Source organism: Ursus arctos, unplaced genomic scaffold (assembly GCF_023065955.2).
Source record: "Ursus arctos isolate Adak ecotype North America unplaced genomic scaffold, UrsArc2.0 scaffold_36, whole genome shotgun sequence".
NCBI lineage: Eukaryota > Metazoa > Chordata > Mammalia > Carnivora > Ursidae > Ursus > Ursus arctos.
The window spans coordinates 2362797-2383186 of record NW_026623050.1 but is presented as its reverse complement, the minus strand read 5'-3'; the positions used below and the strand labels follow the sequence as shown (position 1 = coordinate 2383186).

Below are 20390 nucleotides of genomic sequence, written 5' to 3'. Positions count from 1 at the left end.
AGATTTTATGTTCTGGCAATTAAACTAATTCCCTAAATTCAGCCCCCAGGGCAGACATGGCTAGTTGCCTACCCAATATCCTTTTTCACTTCTGCTTCTCAATAGGACCCTGACTTTTTGAAGCTGCAGCAAACTGTCCAGTTAAAACATTTGCTTTTCCAGACTCTGTGGCATGCTAATCATGTCTGCTGGGATTGATGGGAAAGCTGTTGCTTTCTTGATAGAGTCACCGTCCATTCCTGATTCCTTCTTCACTCCTTTATCTTTGCTTGTTCTTTGATGAAATATTAGCATACGACATGGCAACAAGCATCTTTCTTGCAATCACAAGATGCCAAGCTTGAGTGCAAATGCCTACAAACTATGTCTGGCAGAACAGAAAAACGGACAAAAATAGATTCCTTAGTGGCATTATTGAGTTGCCATACCTACCCTGGACTACCTACTCCAAACTTCTTGTCACAGGAGACAAAGCCCTGCCTGCCAGGGCCACTGCGGCAGTTTTCTGTTATTTGTAGTTAAATACATCCCCTAACAGGCCTCCTTTGACCCTGTTCTGACCATACACAGATAACAGATCAGAAGAGATATCAGTACATCCTTTATTAAAACTTGCTTTAAGTAGTATCCTCTGGATTTCTGACAAAACACACATAGAGAAATAAACTCCATGTGATGAACATATCACCTGCTCAGAGCTGTGTTCTCCCTGACATGTCACATGAGTGGGTTTCTTTCCCCCATTCAATAAATATGTATTGAATGCTTACTACAGTCTAGTCACTAACAATACACTAGGGAACAAAATATATAAAATTCATCTGTTGAGTTTACATCTAGTTTCCATTAAAAAAATCTTGTTTTTTTAAGAGACATGGTCATTGATTAGAGTGGCATTAACTGAACATTTTATTTTTCAAATGGTTAGCCTAGTATCATAGAAAATTCAAAATGTCCCTTCCACATAGGTTTTAAGCAAAGGATTCATGAACGACTTGCAGCAATATCCAAATTAAAATTAAAAAAAAAAAAAACTTGTCTGAGCAAAGCACTTTTAGACATCTAGGCTTTTACTTTTTTCCCTTTCATTGGTTTTAATTCTTATATTTGTCGGAGTAATGTAGTAGGGGTGGGTGAAAATCCTCTGGTGCTCAATAAAGTGTGTTTGTGTGTTAGACACTGTACAGTGTTTGAAGAAGCAGCAAGCTCACAAAAGATTTAACCAGCCACTCTCCCCGACTTCATGACAGCTTAAATTATCTACCCAAACTCTCCGTGACATACTTCTTGAGATCAGCCATTAGACTTTTCACAGGTGGGGTTTCAGGAATATCTGATGTTTCTTGTGCATTTAGGTAGGGACTGATCTTTACTTTGTCTTTTCCCCGATGGACACAGCATTCTTGGACTGGTCCTGAGTGTTCCCCTGGCTCCATATGCATGAGCCTCTTACAGAGATAGCTGGTTTGGGAAGAGGCACAATGTATAATAACCCTGTGTAAATTATATGAAACTAGAGTGGAACCTAAGCATACAGTGCGTAATTCATGAGTACAACTCAGAATGCTCAAGGCTGGATGCACTATATTTTCCACCAGATCAGCTCCCTTCTATGATTTAGATCTAATAGGATACACATACAGTTTGTTTGTCTTTGTATTGGCAATATGCTTATAATGAATTGTATGGTTTCCATGAGCATACTAAGGATTGAGTGAATTAATTTTCCTGTTTGGTGACACCAGTTTGTCCTATCCCAACACAAAGTGTCAATGATGTCAGAATTGTGCTTGAGCATAAAATATGAATATGTGCATCTACGCTTGAATATAGGCCTGTGGGTTCTTTTTTATTAGACTATTAAACATGTGTGTATATACATACACACACACTCCTACATGTAAATATATAGCTTGTTCCCAGAGTGGTCATTCAAATCCTGCACACAGGGGCACCTGGGTGGCACAGCGGTTAAGCGTCTGCCTTCGGCTCAGGGCGTGATCGCGGCGTTATGGGATCGAGCCCCACATCAGGCTCTTGTGCTATGAGCCTGCTTCTTCCTCTCCCACTCCCCCTGCTTGTGTTCCCTCTCTCACTGGCTGTCTCTATCTCTGTCAAATAAATAAATAAAATCTTTAAAAAAAAAAAAAATCCTGCACACAAATGTAGTGCATCTATGCCCCTACGTTCCCAGAAGAACTCATACTGATTCCAAAGGAAACTGATTTAGAGGCAAACTATGTGTTTATTCTTTAAAACTTCTTGTCTGAAAGTCTAGAAGTAAAAAGTCCTACCTTGTATGACTTGGTCAGGGAACCACACTTGAACAACCATAGCTGACCTATGTTCTTGAGGTAGCAGGAGGTCACAAATATTCTTTAGACCATACTGTTCTAGTTTTGAAGCAATTAGGAAAAAAATTTCCGTTTTTGAATTTTGTTGATGATGTGATTAAAACATAATATTATATCCTTTAAAGGGTTTTTTTAGTAAGTCTAACAGCTAGACAGATGATAAGGTAGCATGTGCCCCCTTTCCCTACCCTTCACAAATACATACCTGGAGCTCTACTCATACTGATGAGTATCTTTAAAAATTATAGGCATATGAGGATAGGGAAAGAATTTAAAAATAATTTTCAAACTCAAAATACAAAAGTAAACAGCTAAAGAAAATAAACATTTCTCAAGTCAGTTCACCTTGAGATAGATGAACTAAATGTACGGTCTTTTATTGGCTTAAAAGAGAAATACTAAATATAAATTTTGCTTTATGACATTCAAGTGTTTTGTTAAAATATAACTGGCTGTATTATTACTTTTCCTTCCAACACTACCAAACACACACACACAGTCAGAATAAAACTTAAGACAGGTGCATGCATTAATGGTATTTTTTTTTAAGATTTTATTTATTTATTTGAGAAAGAGAGACACAGAGACAGAGCATGGGCAGGGCAGAAGAGGCAGAGGGAGAAGTAGATGCCCCACTGAGCAAGGAGCCTGGTGGGGCTAGATCCCAGGACCCTGAGATCATGACCTGAGCCGGAGGCAGCCGCCTAGCCCACTGAGCCACCCAGGTGCCCCACATTCATGGTATTTTGATGCAAGTCACAGATGATGCATAAGAATGGGAAAGAGCTAAAACTGCTTTCTGTACTTCTGAATAGACAAGTTGAATCACAATCAATAATTATCAGTTCAGAAGAGGTCAAAGGGTGGGATCCTTTACTGAGCAATAAAATATCAAACCTAACTGAAGACCGGATACTGACGTGTTGGAGGGCATGTTCTTTCTCTAGGGAATACGTGTTTGTAGGATATTATCATTGCTGTTGTTAAATCTATTCGTATTATTGCAGCCATTCCTGTCATCGACTGACTTCAAGTTGTTTGGCATGTTCCCTTATATATGAATCTATGTTCAGACTAAATAAGTATCTAGGACTATCACTGGGTCTGAGACAGTTTGAGCAAACCAAATTTCTAAATGTATGTCCTTGGTTCTGATAACAGATTAATATGGTGAACTCTCAAAGTCAGTTTGAGTTCCCTTTGTTTCTCTTAATGTCAATATGTCTGAACAACAGGTCTGATATAACTCAATGTAACACTCAAGGTTAACATACACAAGTAAACATTATTTTTCAAGTCAAATTCCATAGAGAGACAGCAATAAGAATACAAAAAATATTGCTGATAAGTCAGAAGAATGGTAGCAACAATAGCAGTTTTTTACATTTGATAAATCATTTATAGATTAACAATTTCATGATTGAGTTCTTAAGTTAGAAAATGTCTCTAGTCATTATAAAAGTTTATTAATTTACAATAGAAATGTGTTCAAAAGTCAGTCAGAAGGTGGTCAAAACCAAGCCTTTACTATGGATTTAAAATCTATCACTACGTAAGAACTTTCAACTTCTATAAAATTACTTCCCTCAGTTTTTCTAATGTATGTTAAAATATCACCTCGTGAAAATCCTCCAGAACTTGACTATATTATTCTGGGAGCGTGAAACTCAAGCAACAGCTCTGACATTAAAACTGCTATTGAAAAAAACAAACAAACAAACAAAAAACTGCTGTTGATGTTTTATCTTCTTTGTATCGCTTACCCCAAACAGTCCCGATAGCTACTCGCCTGAAGCTAGGTCAGAACAGACGAGCCTTCTGAGCTGACTCACTGAGGAGGCCGCCTGCCTGATCCGACCTTCCTCTCCAGCAATAAGTGGGCTTCCTTTGTGCCATTTCTGCACTTGTAAATATTTCACTGGGTAGGATCCCCCAGGAGCAGGAAAAAAAAAAATCTGACTCTTGCCCCTTCTTTCTTAACATCTTTTTCTCCTCAGAGTGGAGGCAGGGGGAGGATGTGTTTTTAAGCTTTGATGCTGAAAAAGGCTAGTGAGGTTTTAAAAAACTTGGTACTTTTCAATGAACAATCAAACATTGTTTTCAGAAACTTTGTTCTCAACATTGTTAGTAATAATGTCAGTGCTAATGATAAAAATAAAAACTATTTATTGGGAGGTGGTCCAGGTCAGTGATTTCTAGACTTTCTAATTTTATGAACCTGAAAATTAATCAACAATAAAAAACAATTGGGAAACTGACATAGTTGCCAACTTTCCATTTTCCCTTTCAGAAATCTGAATAAATAATTACTATCCTTTATCTCTATCCTATCGTGAAAAGACAATTTGATACCAAAGTAGTGGGAAGAATCCCCGAATAAGATGTAGCTTCTTATCAAGCTGAATAATTTGGCTTAATAAAATGCTCACTACTTTTTGTTTTTGCCACCCAGTAATATCGACATTGTCTGCCACCAACTGATACATATCCAAGCCATAAGCATATGCCCAATGAGCAGACAGATGTTGTCTTTTTAGTTAGTGGTGAGTTTTTCATTATTTTTATATTCAATAATGTATCAATGCTTTGGGGCCTAGAAAGAATTTGATTAGGGTGGTTCATTAACATCTTGCTTCTCAGAAACAGAGACCATTAGAATTTCCTCAACCTTCCAAATCCACTCGTTCAATCCCTTCGTTTTGTAGACAAGAATTCTTGTCTACAAATTCTTCAAATTTCCAGCAGAACCCAATTTCTAAACACCATACAACTCCCCTCAACTACAGGGGTCAGCTTCCATCTGCCTGTACCCATATGGTCACTTTTCAAAATTACAGTTAATATTTGAGGGTCTGATGGGTATCAGACACTTTTACGTGTTATTTCAGTTATGTTTATGGTTTACTTAACCTTTTGTTGTAGAAGTTAGCTGTCCCATTATACAGATAAGGAAAATAAAATCAATAACCACTCCAAGCTCATACTGCTAGGAAGTGATGAAGTGGCTAACATTTAGTGAGATCTTCTCTAAGTTAAATGTTTTTATGTTTTACCTTATAAGTAGAAGGTATCTATCAAGTGGATCAATGGGCCCTGCACTCTGATTAGTGCTACGGCATGGACCAGGTAGGTTGAGGATACTAGGGTGTCATGAAAAGAAAAAAGAAGTCCCTTGAGCTTCACCTGCTCTCTTCTATTTATTAAGAGGAGGGTGAAAAAAATTCTATTTTAGTAAGGGTAATCCAGTGTAGTACATGTCTCGGAATAGTGGGCAAGTCAGATGGATGCCCCCTCTAAATCCCAGCTCTGAACCTCTTGATTCCAGGCAATAATGATGGCTCATTCCTCTAAATTTTGCATCATTTCCTGTCTGTGGTTAATTCTTTTGGTACTACCTAACGATCTCTACTGTGCTGCTGAATAAAATTATGGTTTATTTTATGTCATCATTTATATTTTCATATGCTTAGACGAAGTGCCTTCCTCTCCTCATCCTAGTGCCAGCTCTGTGTGCATGTCCCATTTCCCTTTGAGAACAAAGATAAAGAAACTTATTTTATATAGCACAGACCTTTAAAGTAGAGGGTCAGAAAGTATTCATTAATTGCTCTTGTATTGGCTAAAAGTGCCAGGAATAGGCAAATTGTACAGTAGGCAAATTGTAGAGTAGACACTGTTTGTCTCTAGCTGTATTGTCTCATCTCTTCTTTCAATACTTTTCTCCTCCTTATGTTATTCTCGTCTATGCCTACAACGCCAACCCAAAAGAAACTAGCCCCTTAATACTTCCTAATAGATAAACTTAAGTTGCTCTTTCTAGAAAACTATTTTCCCTCTAATCAAAACTTACAGTCTGTCTGTGTGGCCTAAGCTCAGATACATGTCAGTGGTCACCGAAGTTGAGGTAATTAGCACTGAAGTATGATAACTAGAAAAAGTAATTTATTAACAGAAGCATCAGGTATAATGCAGATATTTGGAAACACAAGACTTGAACCTATTCACTCAACTTTTGGTGACTAACACTTGAGTACGCATTATGGTTCTCAATGTTTCCACTGAAGCAGGGAAACTGAAGGGACTCCATTTTAGAAAGGCTCCATCTCTGCTGTTTTTCTGCTAGGCTCCATTTACTCATGATCCATATTTTGCCTCTGAATAAGCCAAAGAAGCTATGTTCCCATTTCAAGGCAGAAGCAAGAAAGTTAGAATCTCTTGAGTTTCGTCCTAGGCCCCAAACACTGATAACATCTAAGAAGAGCCAGATCTCGAACAAGTTCCAGGGCATTCGCTTAGAGCAAATCTCTGCTGACGCTGGCATCAATACCTTTGGTAATTCATGAAATAACACCTATCGTTCACCTGACATTCACCTTTGATCAGACTCTACCCTGGATTCCCAAAGGAACACGAACCCTAGAACCACTTTCCAATATAAATCCCTAACCCTAAACAATGAGATTCTCCTGTTCCTTCCTGAGTCTCCCAGACATGCTGTCTGCTAGTCTCTACCTGTCACACTATTCAGTAAACTTTGTTTGCATGTTCTCTGGCTCACATCGGATTTGTATCCTTCATGAAGCCAAGGACCCTCTTGGAGGGTCCTGTAGGCCTCACCGCTAGGTTTTCAGACTCAGCTGCCTCCATCACCACCATTAAGTAAAGTGTTCATAATTCATTGTACTCATATATAATTTTTTGTTTCTCAAACAAAATTCATTTAAAGCCATATTTGGTTTCCCATTTTATTGTACATACACACCTGTTAATCAAAGCTTCTGGTCATCATGAAGTAACCAGTATATAATCTCACTAAACTGGTAGAATTCTAGCCTACAGCCAAGAAAAATTCATCTTTTTAAACAGTCTGTGCAGCCTTATCATTGTAGATGGATAATTTCCTTTGACATTTTGGAATAGTGACTGTAAAACACATGGATTCTCCAATATTATCGTCACATTCCTGGTGGTCCAGCAAACCCAGATTTAGAATCACTAGTGAAACACTACAGACTGAGCTTGATGCTAAATGCTCAAAATATGACATTAAATAAGCCAAGGGTCCTTCACTGATATGCTCGGGGTCTACTTTCTGATACGTATAACCTCGGCAGGCTTTTGAGTGCACAACACCTGCCAGGATTTCCACCTCCCCCGTGTTTATTCTATTTATTTCTTCACCACCAGGGCTATCCTCAGGACAGAGCACTTAAGCACAGTTATCTTTTGTTATCTTAAGCACTGCGAATAATTCAAGTACTTCCTGCCCAGCAGGGGGGCTAGCAGCGGCTCCGCTGGTGACATGAAATAAGGTAGCAGAGTGTAAGGTTATGATCACTCACCTGAAGGTAGACCATCCTCTGGTGGTGAATCTCAGCTCTTCCACTTTTGAGCTAAGGGACTAGGCAAGTTTCTAACCCTCTTTATGTCTCACTTTTCTTATCTGAAAAACAGAAATAACAAAAGTACTTACCTCCTAAAGTTTTATGAGGATTAAATGACATCTGTAAAGCATTTATCAAAATAATGGCACGTAGAAAGTGATGTGGGAAACAAAGGCAGAAGAAAAATTATTAAATTTCCTTTCTACCTACAGCCCACTGACAAGTCCTTGAAACAGGGAGAGTGACATTCCTCTAGGGACTCAACTGCCTCGATGTCGACACCTTACTAAGGGGAAAAGGCCCACTTAGCACCCCCCCCCACCAATCCTGTAAATCTGCTTTAACACATAAAAATTCCTTCAGAAATTATCCTTCATCTAAAAACCCCCAAGATATGTGTTGGCAATCACCCCCCAAGCATACGGCCCACCAATATACATCTGAAGGGTCTCGTGATTAAGGTTTAATTAGATGGTTATAAATGACCTTTCCTTGACAATACCTAAGTCCCCTCAAGGTCCTGAAAACCTTGTTTCCAAAATTCCTTAGAGACTTATGCTATCCCAAAACCCCCTCCCCAACTTGTAGGTATATAATCACCACCCCTCATGATACCACTGCAGCTCTTTCTGCCCACAGGTCCTGTCCCCGTGCTTTAATGAAATCACTTTTTTGCGCCAAGGACGTCTCAAGAATTCTTTCTTGGCCATCGGCTTCAAAACCTAATGTTCTTTCCTACATCAGAAAGTGCTTAATAAATTTCACCTATTATTATTATTACTACTACTATTATTAAATGGGAAAATAAAAACAATAAAGATACTAGGATACTGAGCCTTAAAAAAAAAAAAAAAGGATGCATCCTTATGGATCCTTAGCCAGAGACTTATCAGATTTGAGGTGATCATCGTTTTGAGAGTTAACAAAGGACAGGTGGAGGTAGATGAGAAAACAAGAGCAAGGAACGTGAAACAACAGGACAGAAAAGTTTCAATTACGGTCCATTGCACTTCACGTCTCTCTTTCCTGAGTAATTTTGCATGACTATGTTTCTAATTTGAAATATGATATGATTAAAATGTAATAAAAATAGACATTGCTTGTTTTAGAGAAGACAAGTGTTGAGGAATTCTCCAATGTTAAGTGGAAAGATTTTCCTTGTACATAGTTCAAACGAAAATGAAATTAATAATGAAGCTAAGTCAGGCCAAGGCTTCCAACTTTCAACTCTCAGAAGTTATGACACTAAATTTCAGTGTTGGATTAGCAAGGAGTCAGAATTTGTTCTGTAACCTTAAAATCTGAAAGCTTTATTAGTTTCCTGTTTCTGCTATAACCAATTACCAGTCTTAATGACTTCAACAACACGAATTTATTATCCAACGGTTTTGAGGTAGGAGTCCAAAATGGGTCTCACCGGGTTGAATCTAAGGTATTGGTAGGGCATAGGGTATAGTCCATTTTCTTGCCTTTTCCAGCTTCTAGAGACAGTGTGCATTCCTTGGGTAGTGGTCGCCTCCATCTTCAAAGCCAGTAACAGCCAGTCAAGTCTCTCACATTGCATCTAACACTGCCTCCTCTGCCTCCCTCTCAGATTTAATACCCTGTGATTATAGTGGGCCCACGTGTATAAGCCAAGCTAACTTTCCCCTAGATCAAAGTCAGCTGATCAGCAACCATAATTCTATCTGCAACCTTATTCTTCTTTCGCCATGTAAACTAGCATATTCTGGGGTTCCAGGGATTAGGATGTCTCATTTTGAAGGGCCACTCTTCTGCCTACCTCAATAGTGTACTGACTGCATTCTGCCTTAGCTCTTCATGCTTACAGAACTCAAACAGAATAGATCCAAATTTTACATTTTCATCTATAGGTAATTAATACCATTAATGGAGCTTACTTCTGAAGTCCAGTTGGAAAGCTTCTCCTCACTTACAGTTCAGGAAAATTGATCAACATTTCTGAGCAACAATCCCCTCACTGAAATCATAATATCTACCTCATATTGTTGTGAGAATTAAATGAATTAATTTATGTGAAGAACTCAGGATGACACAAAATGAGCATCTATATAATTAATTATTATTATTGCATTATTATATTATCATATTAGTTATTAGTTTTATGATCTATATAATCTCTTAAATTCATGTGTAGTTTCATATATTCCTCAGGCATTCCCCAGTTCATCCACTTATTCAGTCCATCCATCAATCCACCATTTATTGAACATCATTGCAAAATGGAGAGCGTACTACACATAATAGGAATAACAAAATCTAATTGGATAGCACTTTGTAGTTTCACCTGTTTATCTTACCTGACTCTACTCAGAAGAAATGGTTCCTGCCCTTAGGAATTTATAGTCTCTTTGAGAAAAACAACAGTTTACATACAAATCCAGCCAAATACCATATACATGGTATTGAAGGTTTGCAACATTGACAATTCCCTAAAGCCTAAGCCTGTGAAGTAGGGAGATCACACCAGGAAATGATAGTATCTACCATCTTAGCCGAGAGATTGGTCTCCTCTCTCGTAAACAGTGAAGACTAGACTCAGCAGGTTAACTCGTTCCCAAGAGTTAAAGAGAAAAAGAATAACAACAAATGTAGGCAATGGGAAAACAATCTATGGTGTGGTCGCTGTGATACCTCCATAAATTCCTCCATCAAACAGTTAAATCCAGTCTACAAATGTCCAGGTTTATGCTTCTTCCAAATAAGGGAGTGGTGGAAAAAAAAATGTATTTGCGCAAAATTTCTCAGTTTGTGACCTGAGAACATTTTATGAGGCAAGCACTGTGACTCAGTATATTAGTATATTCACTTGCTGTTTTGTGTGTTAATCATTGATTTGATAATCATTTCACACTTTAGAGGACAGCATAGGGGGAGTTTGGGTAGTATTCTCCAAAGTAAAGAGAAGACCAGTACAAAATAGATGGAATGGGGAACCCAAAATCGGAAGAGTAAATGAGGGCACAAGACAAGAATTTCAGCTTGACTTGTTCTGTTCCTTCCAGGAATCTCTTGAATCTGGTTGCCCACCCGGAGCTTTCCTCCCAGGTGGATTTCTGGGAAGAGAAAGCCACCATTTGCTCCGTTTACCCTGGGGCCACACAGCTGCCAAGTGTCAGCTGAACAGAGGTGCATCAGAGGCCTGCAGTCAAAAGGCAGCAGGATGGCCAATTGCCATGAATTTCTGCAGCGTGTCTGGCATCTTGGCATCTTGCTGCTCTCCCCCTCCCCCAGGTTAATTGCTGAGAATCTCCGCCTTGAAAGCTGCTTACCCTACCAACTTCAGCTGCTGCCCTCCTTTCCCTGTGCTGCTCTAATACCTTACCTCCTTACACCCTGGAAGTGAAATGAAGTCTGTCATATACCTGGCTGTACTTGTGAGACCACCTAGGCTCTAATGTAAATGTTTCTTTCCCCCCTTACACACCCCCACGGGTAAAGGCAGAATTGCTGCGTCCCCCTTGGACCTGATTGCTAGGCAACACTCAGCCATGTGAATTTGTCACTTCTGTTTGGCGCAAATTTCAATTTCACCTCCAACTGTAACAACACTGCTCGATATATTTTAGATGCCACTGTGGTTGGATGGCATCCCAGGAAAGATGTGAAGTACTACTGCCAGGAATGAATGATTGGCATTGGGTAAAGCAATTCTCTGAACTCAGCCTTGGCATACCATTAATTGTTAAGTCTGTTCTGCTACCACCAACCTCTTGTCAGAATCATGTCTATTGTAAGCCTTTGAGACAAGAGTCCAAATGGTAGAGCTTTCTCCCTCTGTAAGATCCGAATTATGTCGATAATGAAGCAGTGGATTTCTCAGTTCACAACATATTATTTCTTTCTACTTTCATCTATTGGCTGCACTTCCATGTGCAAAGAAAAATAGTTCTACGTATGAATATTACTGAGCTAAGAGCTACTATGTGCCAATTCAGATTCTGGCCCTGATAAGAGATTTACCTTCCCTTTGGTTTCTTCATTACAATCTGCTTTCACTCGTGGTAACAATTAAATGCTGCTATGAGGAAACAAGTTATTAATGGAAGAAGATAAAAATTAATGCCAAACATACTCTGCTGACAATAAATATATAATATTTGACATGCAAAATTTACATACCGACATTAAATCAGAAAACACACAACATGCAAACAATTATAATTTTTGAATAAACACGTACCATCGCTGGCAAGATATAATGCTATAATTCCCAAAGCCTCCATCTAATGTGGTCTGTCCAATGTTTCTATATACATGTTAAATATTATTTTTCCTTAAAGACACGTTCAATTGTGTAGCTACCTTCCCCGACTATCCTTAAATACTCCACACCGGCCCAATCACAAAGATGTGACGGTGTGCAATGCTTTCATTTTTGTGCTCTGCGCTAAATAATGGTGAAAATAGGAATAAATCTGTTTTGATTTCGCCTTCAGCCCCTACATCCACCAACTTTTCAGTCAATCGATTATTCTTTCCCTCAAATCAAAACATCCTCAGAAAGCTTGGAAATATTTTCCTGGAATGAGTCTAATTAAATAGAAGGAGTCAGTCAGCTAGGAGTGAGAATAGTGTTTCAGACTGTGTGCATTCCCTGACTCATTGGAAACAAAAGGAGTTTCTGTAACAGTGTGAATGAACCATGAAGTGTGCATGTTCTTTTAAGAAAGGCCAAGGGTGCAGTTCTATTTTCTTAGCTCTGCTTTCATATTTATGTGTCTCATTTCCAGCTCATTGCTGATGCCTCAGTTGCGCTATCCATCACCACTTTTATCCTCCTTGTTCCTCAAAAAGAACATAAAATCCTTTTTTATGTGGTGGTAATATTATTGCAAATAAAAGCAAATACCAAAATCTTTATTAGTCTGCCAAAATAATAAACTATTTAATAAAAGCATGCTGTAAAAATAAGGTCATTTGCATCACTCAAGTTACTTGCAGGAAATACAGAGAATTATTGGTCAAAAAAGTACAAACCGACAGCAATTATTTCTGTCGTTCATCTGACGCACTGTACATTAGGGTTAAAATTCTGTTGATATTTTGCATATTTCCTGAATTTAAATGCTTTTAATATTGCTAAAAACTGGTTCAGAAACTAGAAAATGGAAAAAAAAAAAGCCCAATTTTCACAAAATCCTGATTTCCTGTTTTGGTGAGGGAAAGGGACTAAGGAGACTGATCTCTTTTCTGATACCTTTTTCACAAATGTGGAAGCTGACCTACTGATAACCTTGATATACTAAGATTTATTACCTAAATATTTACCATTTTAATATCCAATATTAATTTTATTTGCTTTGGATTTGTGGCCATGCTTCAGCTATATCATTTTCCCCTCTTTGTATTCACCTTTTGTCATTTCTGCATGCACACCAATATAAGATATTTTATTTGAGAAGGTTAGTTTAACAGTGAAAGTTAACAATAAATACGTTATTTGTAAATAAATGTCTAATGTTTGATCTTTTGACCTATTGTAATATAAACCCTCCAATTCCTTTTCCCTTGTAATTTCCATCCTCCACTGGAAGATTTGCAAATATGTTATTGATGTACTTATAACATAACCAAATCAGTAGGGTGGTAAGGACTGAAATATCATTTGTACAGCCCTTGCATTGCCAAGAACAACCTGTATACCAGTTCTTCTACATAAAAAAAAAAACACAACAATTAAGCAAATATTATAAATCTTTTCAAGACTATATATGAAGTATTTACATTTGTTATTTCATGATGACATTTATAATCATGAAAAGTTCATCAAACTCCAGTTATTACTATTTTTACTTTAAAAATCCTTTGTCTATGGTTGTTTTCTTTGGGCCACAAATTAATGATGCCATTTTTATTGACATCAGGTTAACCTATGAAAATAAGGTGCAATTTATATACAACCTGAGGGATAATTCAACTATGAAAATTTGGACATGTGAAATAATACTTTTAAAGGCAAATAAAGGCAATTAAATTCAGACACTGTGTTATGGCCTGAATTGTGCCTCTCTCAAAATTCATACAGTAAAGCCCTAGAGCCCCAGTACTGCAGAATGTGACTGTATTTGGACATAGGGCTTTTGAAGAAGTCATCAATGTTAAATGAGATCATATGGGTGGGTCTTAATCCAATCTGACTAGTGTCCTTCCAGGAAGAGAAAATTTGGACTCATGAAGAGACGCCAGGGGTGCAAACCTGGAGGGATGACCAAATGAAAAAGCAGCAATAGGGCAGCCATCTGCAAATCAAAGAGAGAAGCTTCGGAAAAAACCAACCCTGCCAGCACCTTGATCTTGGACTTCAAGCCTCCAGAACTGTGAGAAAAGAAATTTCTGTTGTTTAAGCCACCCAGTCTGTGCTGTTTTCTTATGGCAGCTCTAGCAAACTGATGTACCAAGCGATAAAAATGGGAATTTTTAAAAGTCCATATGTGATTTCAAATCATATATAGTATTTATTTTGACCAACTCTACCATTCGAATGCATTAAAGACAACCCAACTGACTATGAGCAACTCAATGGCATGATAGAATAAAAATCCAGCCGGAACTCTTAAATTCTGTGTTATCACACACAGATGTCATCTGAAAATCTTGCTTTATATTTGAAATTCTTTATGTCTCAGGAGTTCTTAACCCGGGGTCCACAGACCACAAAAAAAAAAAAAAAGCCTCTTAATATTTATTGAATACCATATTTTGTAGGCTTTGCATATATTCATTATAATGGGGAGAATGTGTCATCCCCAAAAGTTAGAACCACTTAAATCTTAGGACACTGTTTCTATTTGATTAATCAGTAGCCAAGAGAGATTATTCCCTAATGGAAATAAAGCTTAATGCTACATACTTTTATTAGTAGGTTTAGATGGATAATCATTTATCATCAAATGAATAATCTGGTCGGTCCATAGTGAGATGTTTGACTCAGTGGAGAAAGTCATGGGACTTGAAAATTTTGTCAGAGGACCAGATAAGCCTTCCCCCCCCCCTTCAAAGTTATATGTTTTCTGAGACAGTTTACTGGCTTGTCATGTCCAGGCTCATAAGGATCACGTAAGTTCTGAAGATTGGCAATATGGTAAATTCTAAGGAAAACATCTGCAAATTTAATGAATTTTATTCTCTGCAGAGAAGAGCCTGAGATTAAATTTTTAATCTGGGCCAAATGTTGTGTCTTAGTCAAGACACTATACTGATTCCTAGAAGGTCACAGTTCTTTCTTGATATCATCTACAAAAGATTAAGATCTCCTAAATAAAACTAATATCTCTCAAAAAATACTTGTTGGATTTGTCTATGTGGGTTTATTTAAATTCTTGCCACCATCCTTCTAGATTCATCAAATTCAGTACTGAAGATTATGCCGAGGGGAAAACAATCAACGCGTTGGAGAATCAAAAGAGCTGAAACAAAATCTCCATGATGCTGGTTTGAGACCAGTTATCTACTCTGGAATATGCCCTAAGTATAACATAGAAGAAAGGACATTTTTCACTTTTGTCTGGCCACTCATCTAAAGAATCCATTCTTGGCATTCTTTTTTCTGGGGATTTAGTGTAGATCTTCTGAGATGGCACCAGAGTAGGTTGCTGCCTGTGTCAGAGGTAGAGCAGGCAGCAGAAGTAGCACCAGGGCTTCTGTGACCAATAGATACCAAGGTCTCTTATGGGGCCAACAGCTTTGAAGTCCACCTAGAGGCATCATCTGATTTGCTGCCAAGAGTAGAGATTTACATTCTCAGAAACATCTGATGAGAGGAACTTCTGGGAAAATGACTAGAATTCCCACTACTAAGAGCAATGTGGACTTGGAGTATTGTAATATGTTTATTAAATGTAAATGTGACAACTTTAACCATATATGGCACTTAAAAAAAATCCCTTTTTACACAAGAGGAAACTATAGCCCAAAGATGATAAAGGTCTCGAAGTTTATAATAGACCCAAGATTCAAACTTGTATTTACCTGGCTCCAAAGCCAGTATTTTTTACAACACCACCATTGTTTCATCCAACCACTTCTTGCTTTGTGAAATGTGGCAGGTCTATATGCTTATATTACAACAGCTACCTAAAAAGTAGTGTCATCATACCCAAGATAAGCAAGTTAAAGAGTACGTGTTTGAAGTGGTAACTTAAGCATAGGAAGAAAGCTAAAAGGGCTTCCCACTAAGTGCCCATTGCTCTGTCTAAATAGTTGAAATAAAACAGTTATGGACACTGGGAGAAAAACAAAAGGCTAGAGATATCTCACCAGTTTGCAAAATTCAAGCAAATACATTCATATTTTGACTGTCTAAATACTTTCCTATAACTACTTCACTCCATAGTACATGTGTAATAAATACATTCAATCAATTAAACAAAAGTAAGATACTACATTGGTTTCCTATTGCTGCTATAAAAAATTACCCCAACCTTAGTGACTTAATATAACAGAAATTTATTCTTTTACAGTTGTCCAAAATCAGTTTCACTGGGCTAAAATCAAGATGTCAAGCAGGACGACACTCCTTCTGGAAGCTCTAGAAGAAAATCTGTTTCCTGCCTTTTCCAGCCTCAAGAACTGCATTCCTTGGCTTCTGGTTCCTTCCTTCATCTTTAAAATCAGTACAATAGCATCTTGCTTTAGTCATCACATTGCCTTCTTCTATATGCAAATCTTCCTTTGCTTCTCTCTTATAAGAATGTTTGTGATTACATTTAAAGCCCACCTGGATAATTCATGAAAATCTCACAATCTCACGATTCTTAATTTAATCACATCTGCAAAGATCCTTTTGCCGTTTGAAGGAATATTCATAGGTTCCAGAGACTGACTTACCTGGATATCATTGGGGTATATATTTTAGCCTATTATAGGCATTGATACAAAACCCATAACATTAAGGTATACTACAGAATTGAAGCACTTATTCAGATATTTTAACAAAAGTCTATTTAAAAAAAAGTCTATAGGTTTTTTTTTTTAATTTTTATTTATTTGACAGAGATAGAGACAGCCAGCGAGAGAGGGAACACAGCAGGGGGAGTGGGAGAGGAAGAAGCAGGCTCATAGTAGAAGAGCCTGACGTGGGGCTCGATCCCGTAACGCCAGGATCACGCCCTGGGCCGAAGGCAGACGCTTAACCGCTGTGCCACCCAGGTGCCCCAAAAGTCTATAGTTTTTTAAGGGTAATATTTATTGAGTGCTTACTTTGTACCAGGCACAGCTCCAGATATTTTATAAATGTTGTACAAGTTAATAATAGCAAAACAAATTATGAGATAGGTCCTTTGTTATTCCTATTTCAAGGATGGTGAAAGTGAGGCACGCAAAGTAAGATTATCAAACTTGCCCAAGGTCATAACTACTTCATAAATTATCCAGATTAAGTACAGCTGACTCTTGAACAGCACAAGTTTGAACAGCATGGGTCCACTTACACACGGATTTTTTTCGATAAATACAGTACAGTACTGTAAATGTATTTTCTCTTATGATTTTCTAAATAGCATTTTCTTTTCTCTAGCTTACTTTATTATAAGAATACAGTACGCAATACATATAACATACAAAATATGTGTTAATTGAATGTTTATGCTATCAGTAAGGCTTTCAGTCAAAAGTAGGCTACCTAGTACTTAAGTTTTCTGGAAGTCAAAAGTTATACATGGATTTTCAACTGCACAAAGGGCTGGTCCCGCTAACCCCTGTGTTGTTCAAGGGTCAACTATATTTGCACATACGAACAAACTGCTTAAAATATCATTTCGTATTGCTTATGTAGTTATTCTATACGTTATAGTTTATTGACTGGCAGCTACAATATGCTCTTTGTATAAAGTTATTTTCAGGCAAACTTTAATTTAATTCTTATTTGGAATGGCTTCTAAACAATAAACCCACTAAGTTTCTCCTTCTGCTACTGGTAATGATAATCCTATTTCCTGAGCACCTTTCTTTCCTCCAAATAGCACAAAGTTCAGGACAGAGTTACATAGTAAAAGAAAGTAATTTCTCCCACCAAAGAAGCATGAGATAGCAGGCCTTGGCAAGCCTTGGCATATGCTCAATTTCTGTTGTTACTCAATTCATTAATTGCTTGTTTGCATTTGAAAATCTTCTCTGAATGTGTTCCTTATAACTTTTAAAACTTCTTTTCATACTCTTGTTTTCAATGGCCTCTTACAGGCTTGCAGATGGAGATCTGTTTCCCTTATCCTCATAGGTCACCCATGTTCTTGTTTTTCTTTGTAGAAGAGGAGAGGAGAGTGAACAAAAACAGCTCTGTTGTTTAAGATCTTTTACACACATTCCTTAATCTTTGGAGCTTTCTTTAAACCTCAGCTATATGGTGGTGTGTTAGGAATTTCTTTCTGGAGTTTTGAAGAATGTATCTTAAATAATGGAAAAGTTGTAGAATTTGAAGACTCAGTGAAAAGTTACATTTGATCCAAACCCACTGGCAAGGATTATGGGTTTTATTTTGTTTAGGTAGGTTTCAAGTTACCCTAAGCATGCATGATTTGTTGTGTTAGATTACTTCCCTTGTAACATTATCAGAATACATAATTGTCCTGATGCCTTTAGCTTAACTAAATGGAGTGCCCCCGATGGTAAGAGTCTCATACACCACACCAGGTAGGAAGAACAGTTTTCAGCAGACTCTGGCCTTGTAGCACCCCTTAACACATGATAGTCTCAGTAGTTTATTACATTTCTCTCTATTTCAAAGAAACAAATATACCATGGTAATATTATGCATAAAGAAACAATGTCTTAACGAAAGGGTGATTGATGGCTGTGGTGACTGGTCAAGTCATGTTCAAATGAAACCTACAGAAAAAGGTTGATTTATTATTATTTTTTTAACTATGAACAAGACTGGCAGCAGATGACACTGAAAAAAGGAACTACATGGTCAACAGAGTCAGAAGTTTAGAAGCTAATTAATACTATGGTAGCAATCCATGAGAGATAAGACCTGAGACAGGCACTGATTGTACTTGTAGCTTTGTTTTAGCCTGGAGGACAGTACTTATTTTGAGAGATCTGGAGAAATTCTGGTATACATATACACACAAGAGAGGGGGAAAAAATCTGAAAGCATTCTTCTTATGACTCTAAGTTTAGAGTGATCTGTAAAGCTTCTGAATTAAAAAATTATTGAAGAAGAAACATCTGAAATAGAACAGGGAACAGGTTCCTCAAGTGACTTAGCAGTTTTCAGTAGCATCAACTGTTACAGCAAAAACAAAGATTTCTAATCTTAGAACTTGGCAGGTGAGGGAGTAACAGATTTCTCAATATAATGTTTTGATTTGGGGAAAATAAATGGATTTGTGATTTTTTTTCTTTTGCCTATTTCACATTCAGTCACATATTTTATTACCCACTTGGGAGGCTGGTTACAAATATTTTTAATTAAAAGAATTATTGGTTCTCTCTTAACAATTTCCTAGACCTTTTGCTTCTTTTGGGATCTGTAAGGTAGTTCAAGTCTGCAAAAATGAGCATATCCTCGAATACGCTGATATTAAGATATATGTAGGCTTGTGCATGTGTATGTTTGAAATGGAAGAGAGGACCTAATTAAGAAGTTGAGGTTTTTAGTGTTAGAGTTTCTTTTTGAATATTATTGGTTTCTGTCACTTTATTAATTTCTCTCAACTTTTTGATTTTACTGATTGCAAATGTTGGGAAGAAGGTGCAGAGTTGTTGGAGATATTTTTACACCCTACAGCGTACCATCTTAGGTTTCTTTAAGTGCAATGAATGTTGTATTAATGAGGGCTGTTGTCAACGCTGTGCCAGGAAAACTGCCAATTAAGACAAGAAAAGGTACTCCTAGATATTTTTCAAAACATAAATTAGCTATGTAATTGGGCTACATAAAAATGCATTTAAAAAAATAAATTTTCTGTTAATAAAATGTTTTTGAGTTGCCTGGAGTCTACCTTAAATTTTGCTCTTCCTGATAGTCTTTACATGGGCCTTGCAAATATTCCCTTATTCACTTGCCCACTAAAAGTAACCATGTGGGCCTTAGAAATAATAAAGACTATGAATTTACTGTGCAAGCAAATGTCTCCTGAAGTGAGGGCAGGTAGGAAAAATACTAAGTAAGTCAATTTCTGAAAATTATTTGCAAGGCTGCTTTAACACACATTACAAAATGAAAACAGATGGTCTTTAGGATTTGCATTATATTAACAAGGAAATTAAAACCCAGAATACTAAGGGTATTTCATACTGTAGTGGCAAAGGGACATAAGCCAACATCTCAGAGGATATGGTATTTTGCCCTCAAGTAAATTGTGAAAATGCCAGATTTCCACAATATTACCTGTTGCAGAATGAGGTCATCTAACATAGTAAATCCTCTTAGTTGTCTTTCTTCAAAGGGTCAAAGTTCCTTACTTTTTGTACATTGATATTTAGAACACAGTATGGTTTGTTGTGAAGTATTTTATGCCTAAAACTCTTAAATACTTACTAACATCAGCTAAATTGCCCTCGATTATTAGCATAAATTTAAAACTCATTGGTAAAAGTTTTTTAATGACACATATGGCTGGAATAATCTTAATTGTTTCGGAATGGGATAAAAATAACCACATCCTTTAGTTATGGTTATTTCATA

The 20390-nt window shown here is 37.3% G+C and overlaps 1 long non-coding RNA gene across 3 annotated transcripts in view; it reads right to left on the bottom strand.

Annotated features, from left to right (window-relative positions):
• The window catches only part of LOC113242064 (uncharacterized), a 338014-nt gene that overhangs the window by 295923 nt on the left and 21701 nt on the right, over positions 1-20390 (bottom strand). For all 3 annotated transcript variants that reach the window (XR_008957100.1, XR_008957099.1, XR_006412073.3), the window contains exon 3: positions 7697-7797. This is a non-coding gene — a long non-coding RNA (uncharacterized LOC113242064). The remainder of the gene's footprint in view (positions 1-7696; positions 7798-20390) is intronic.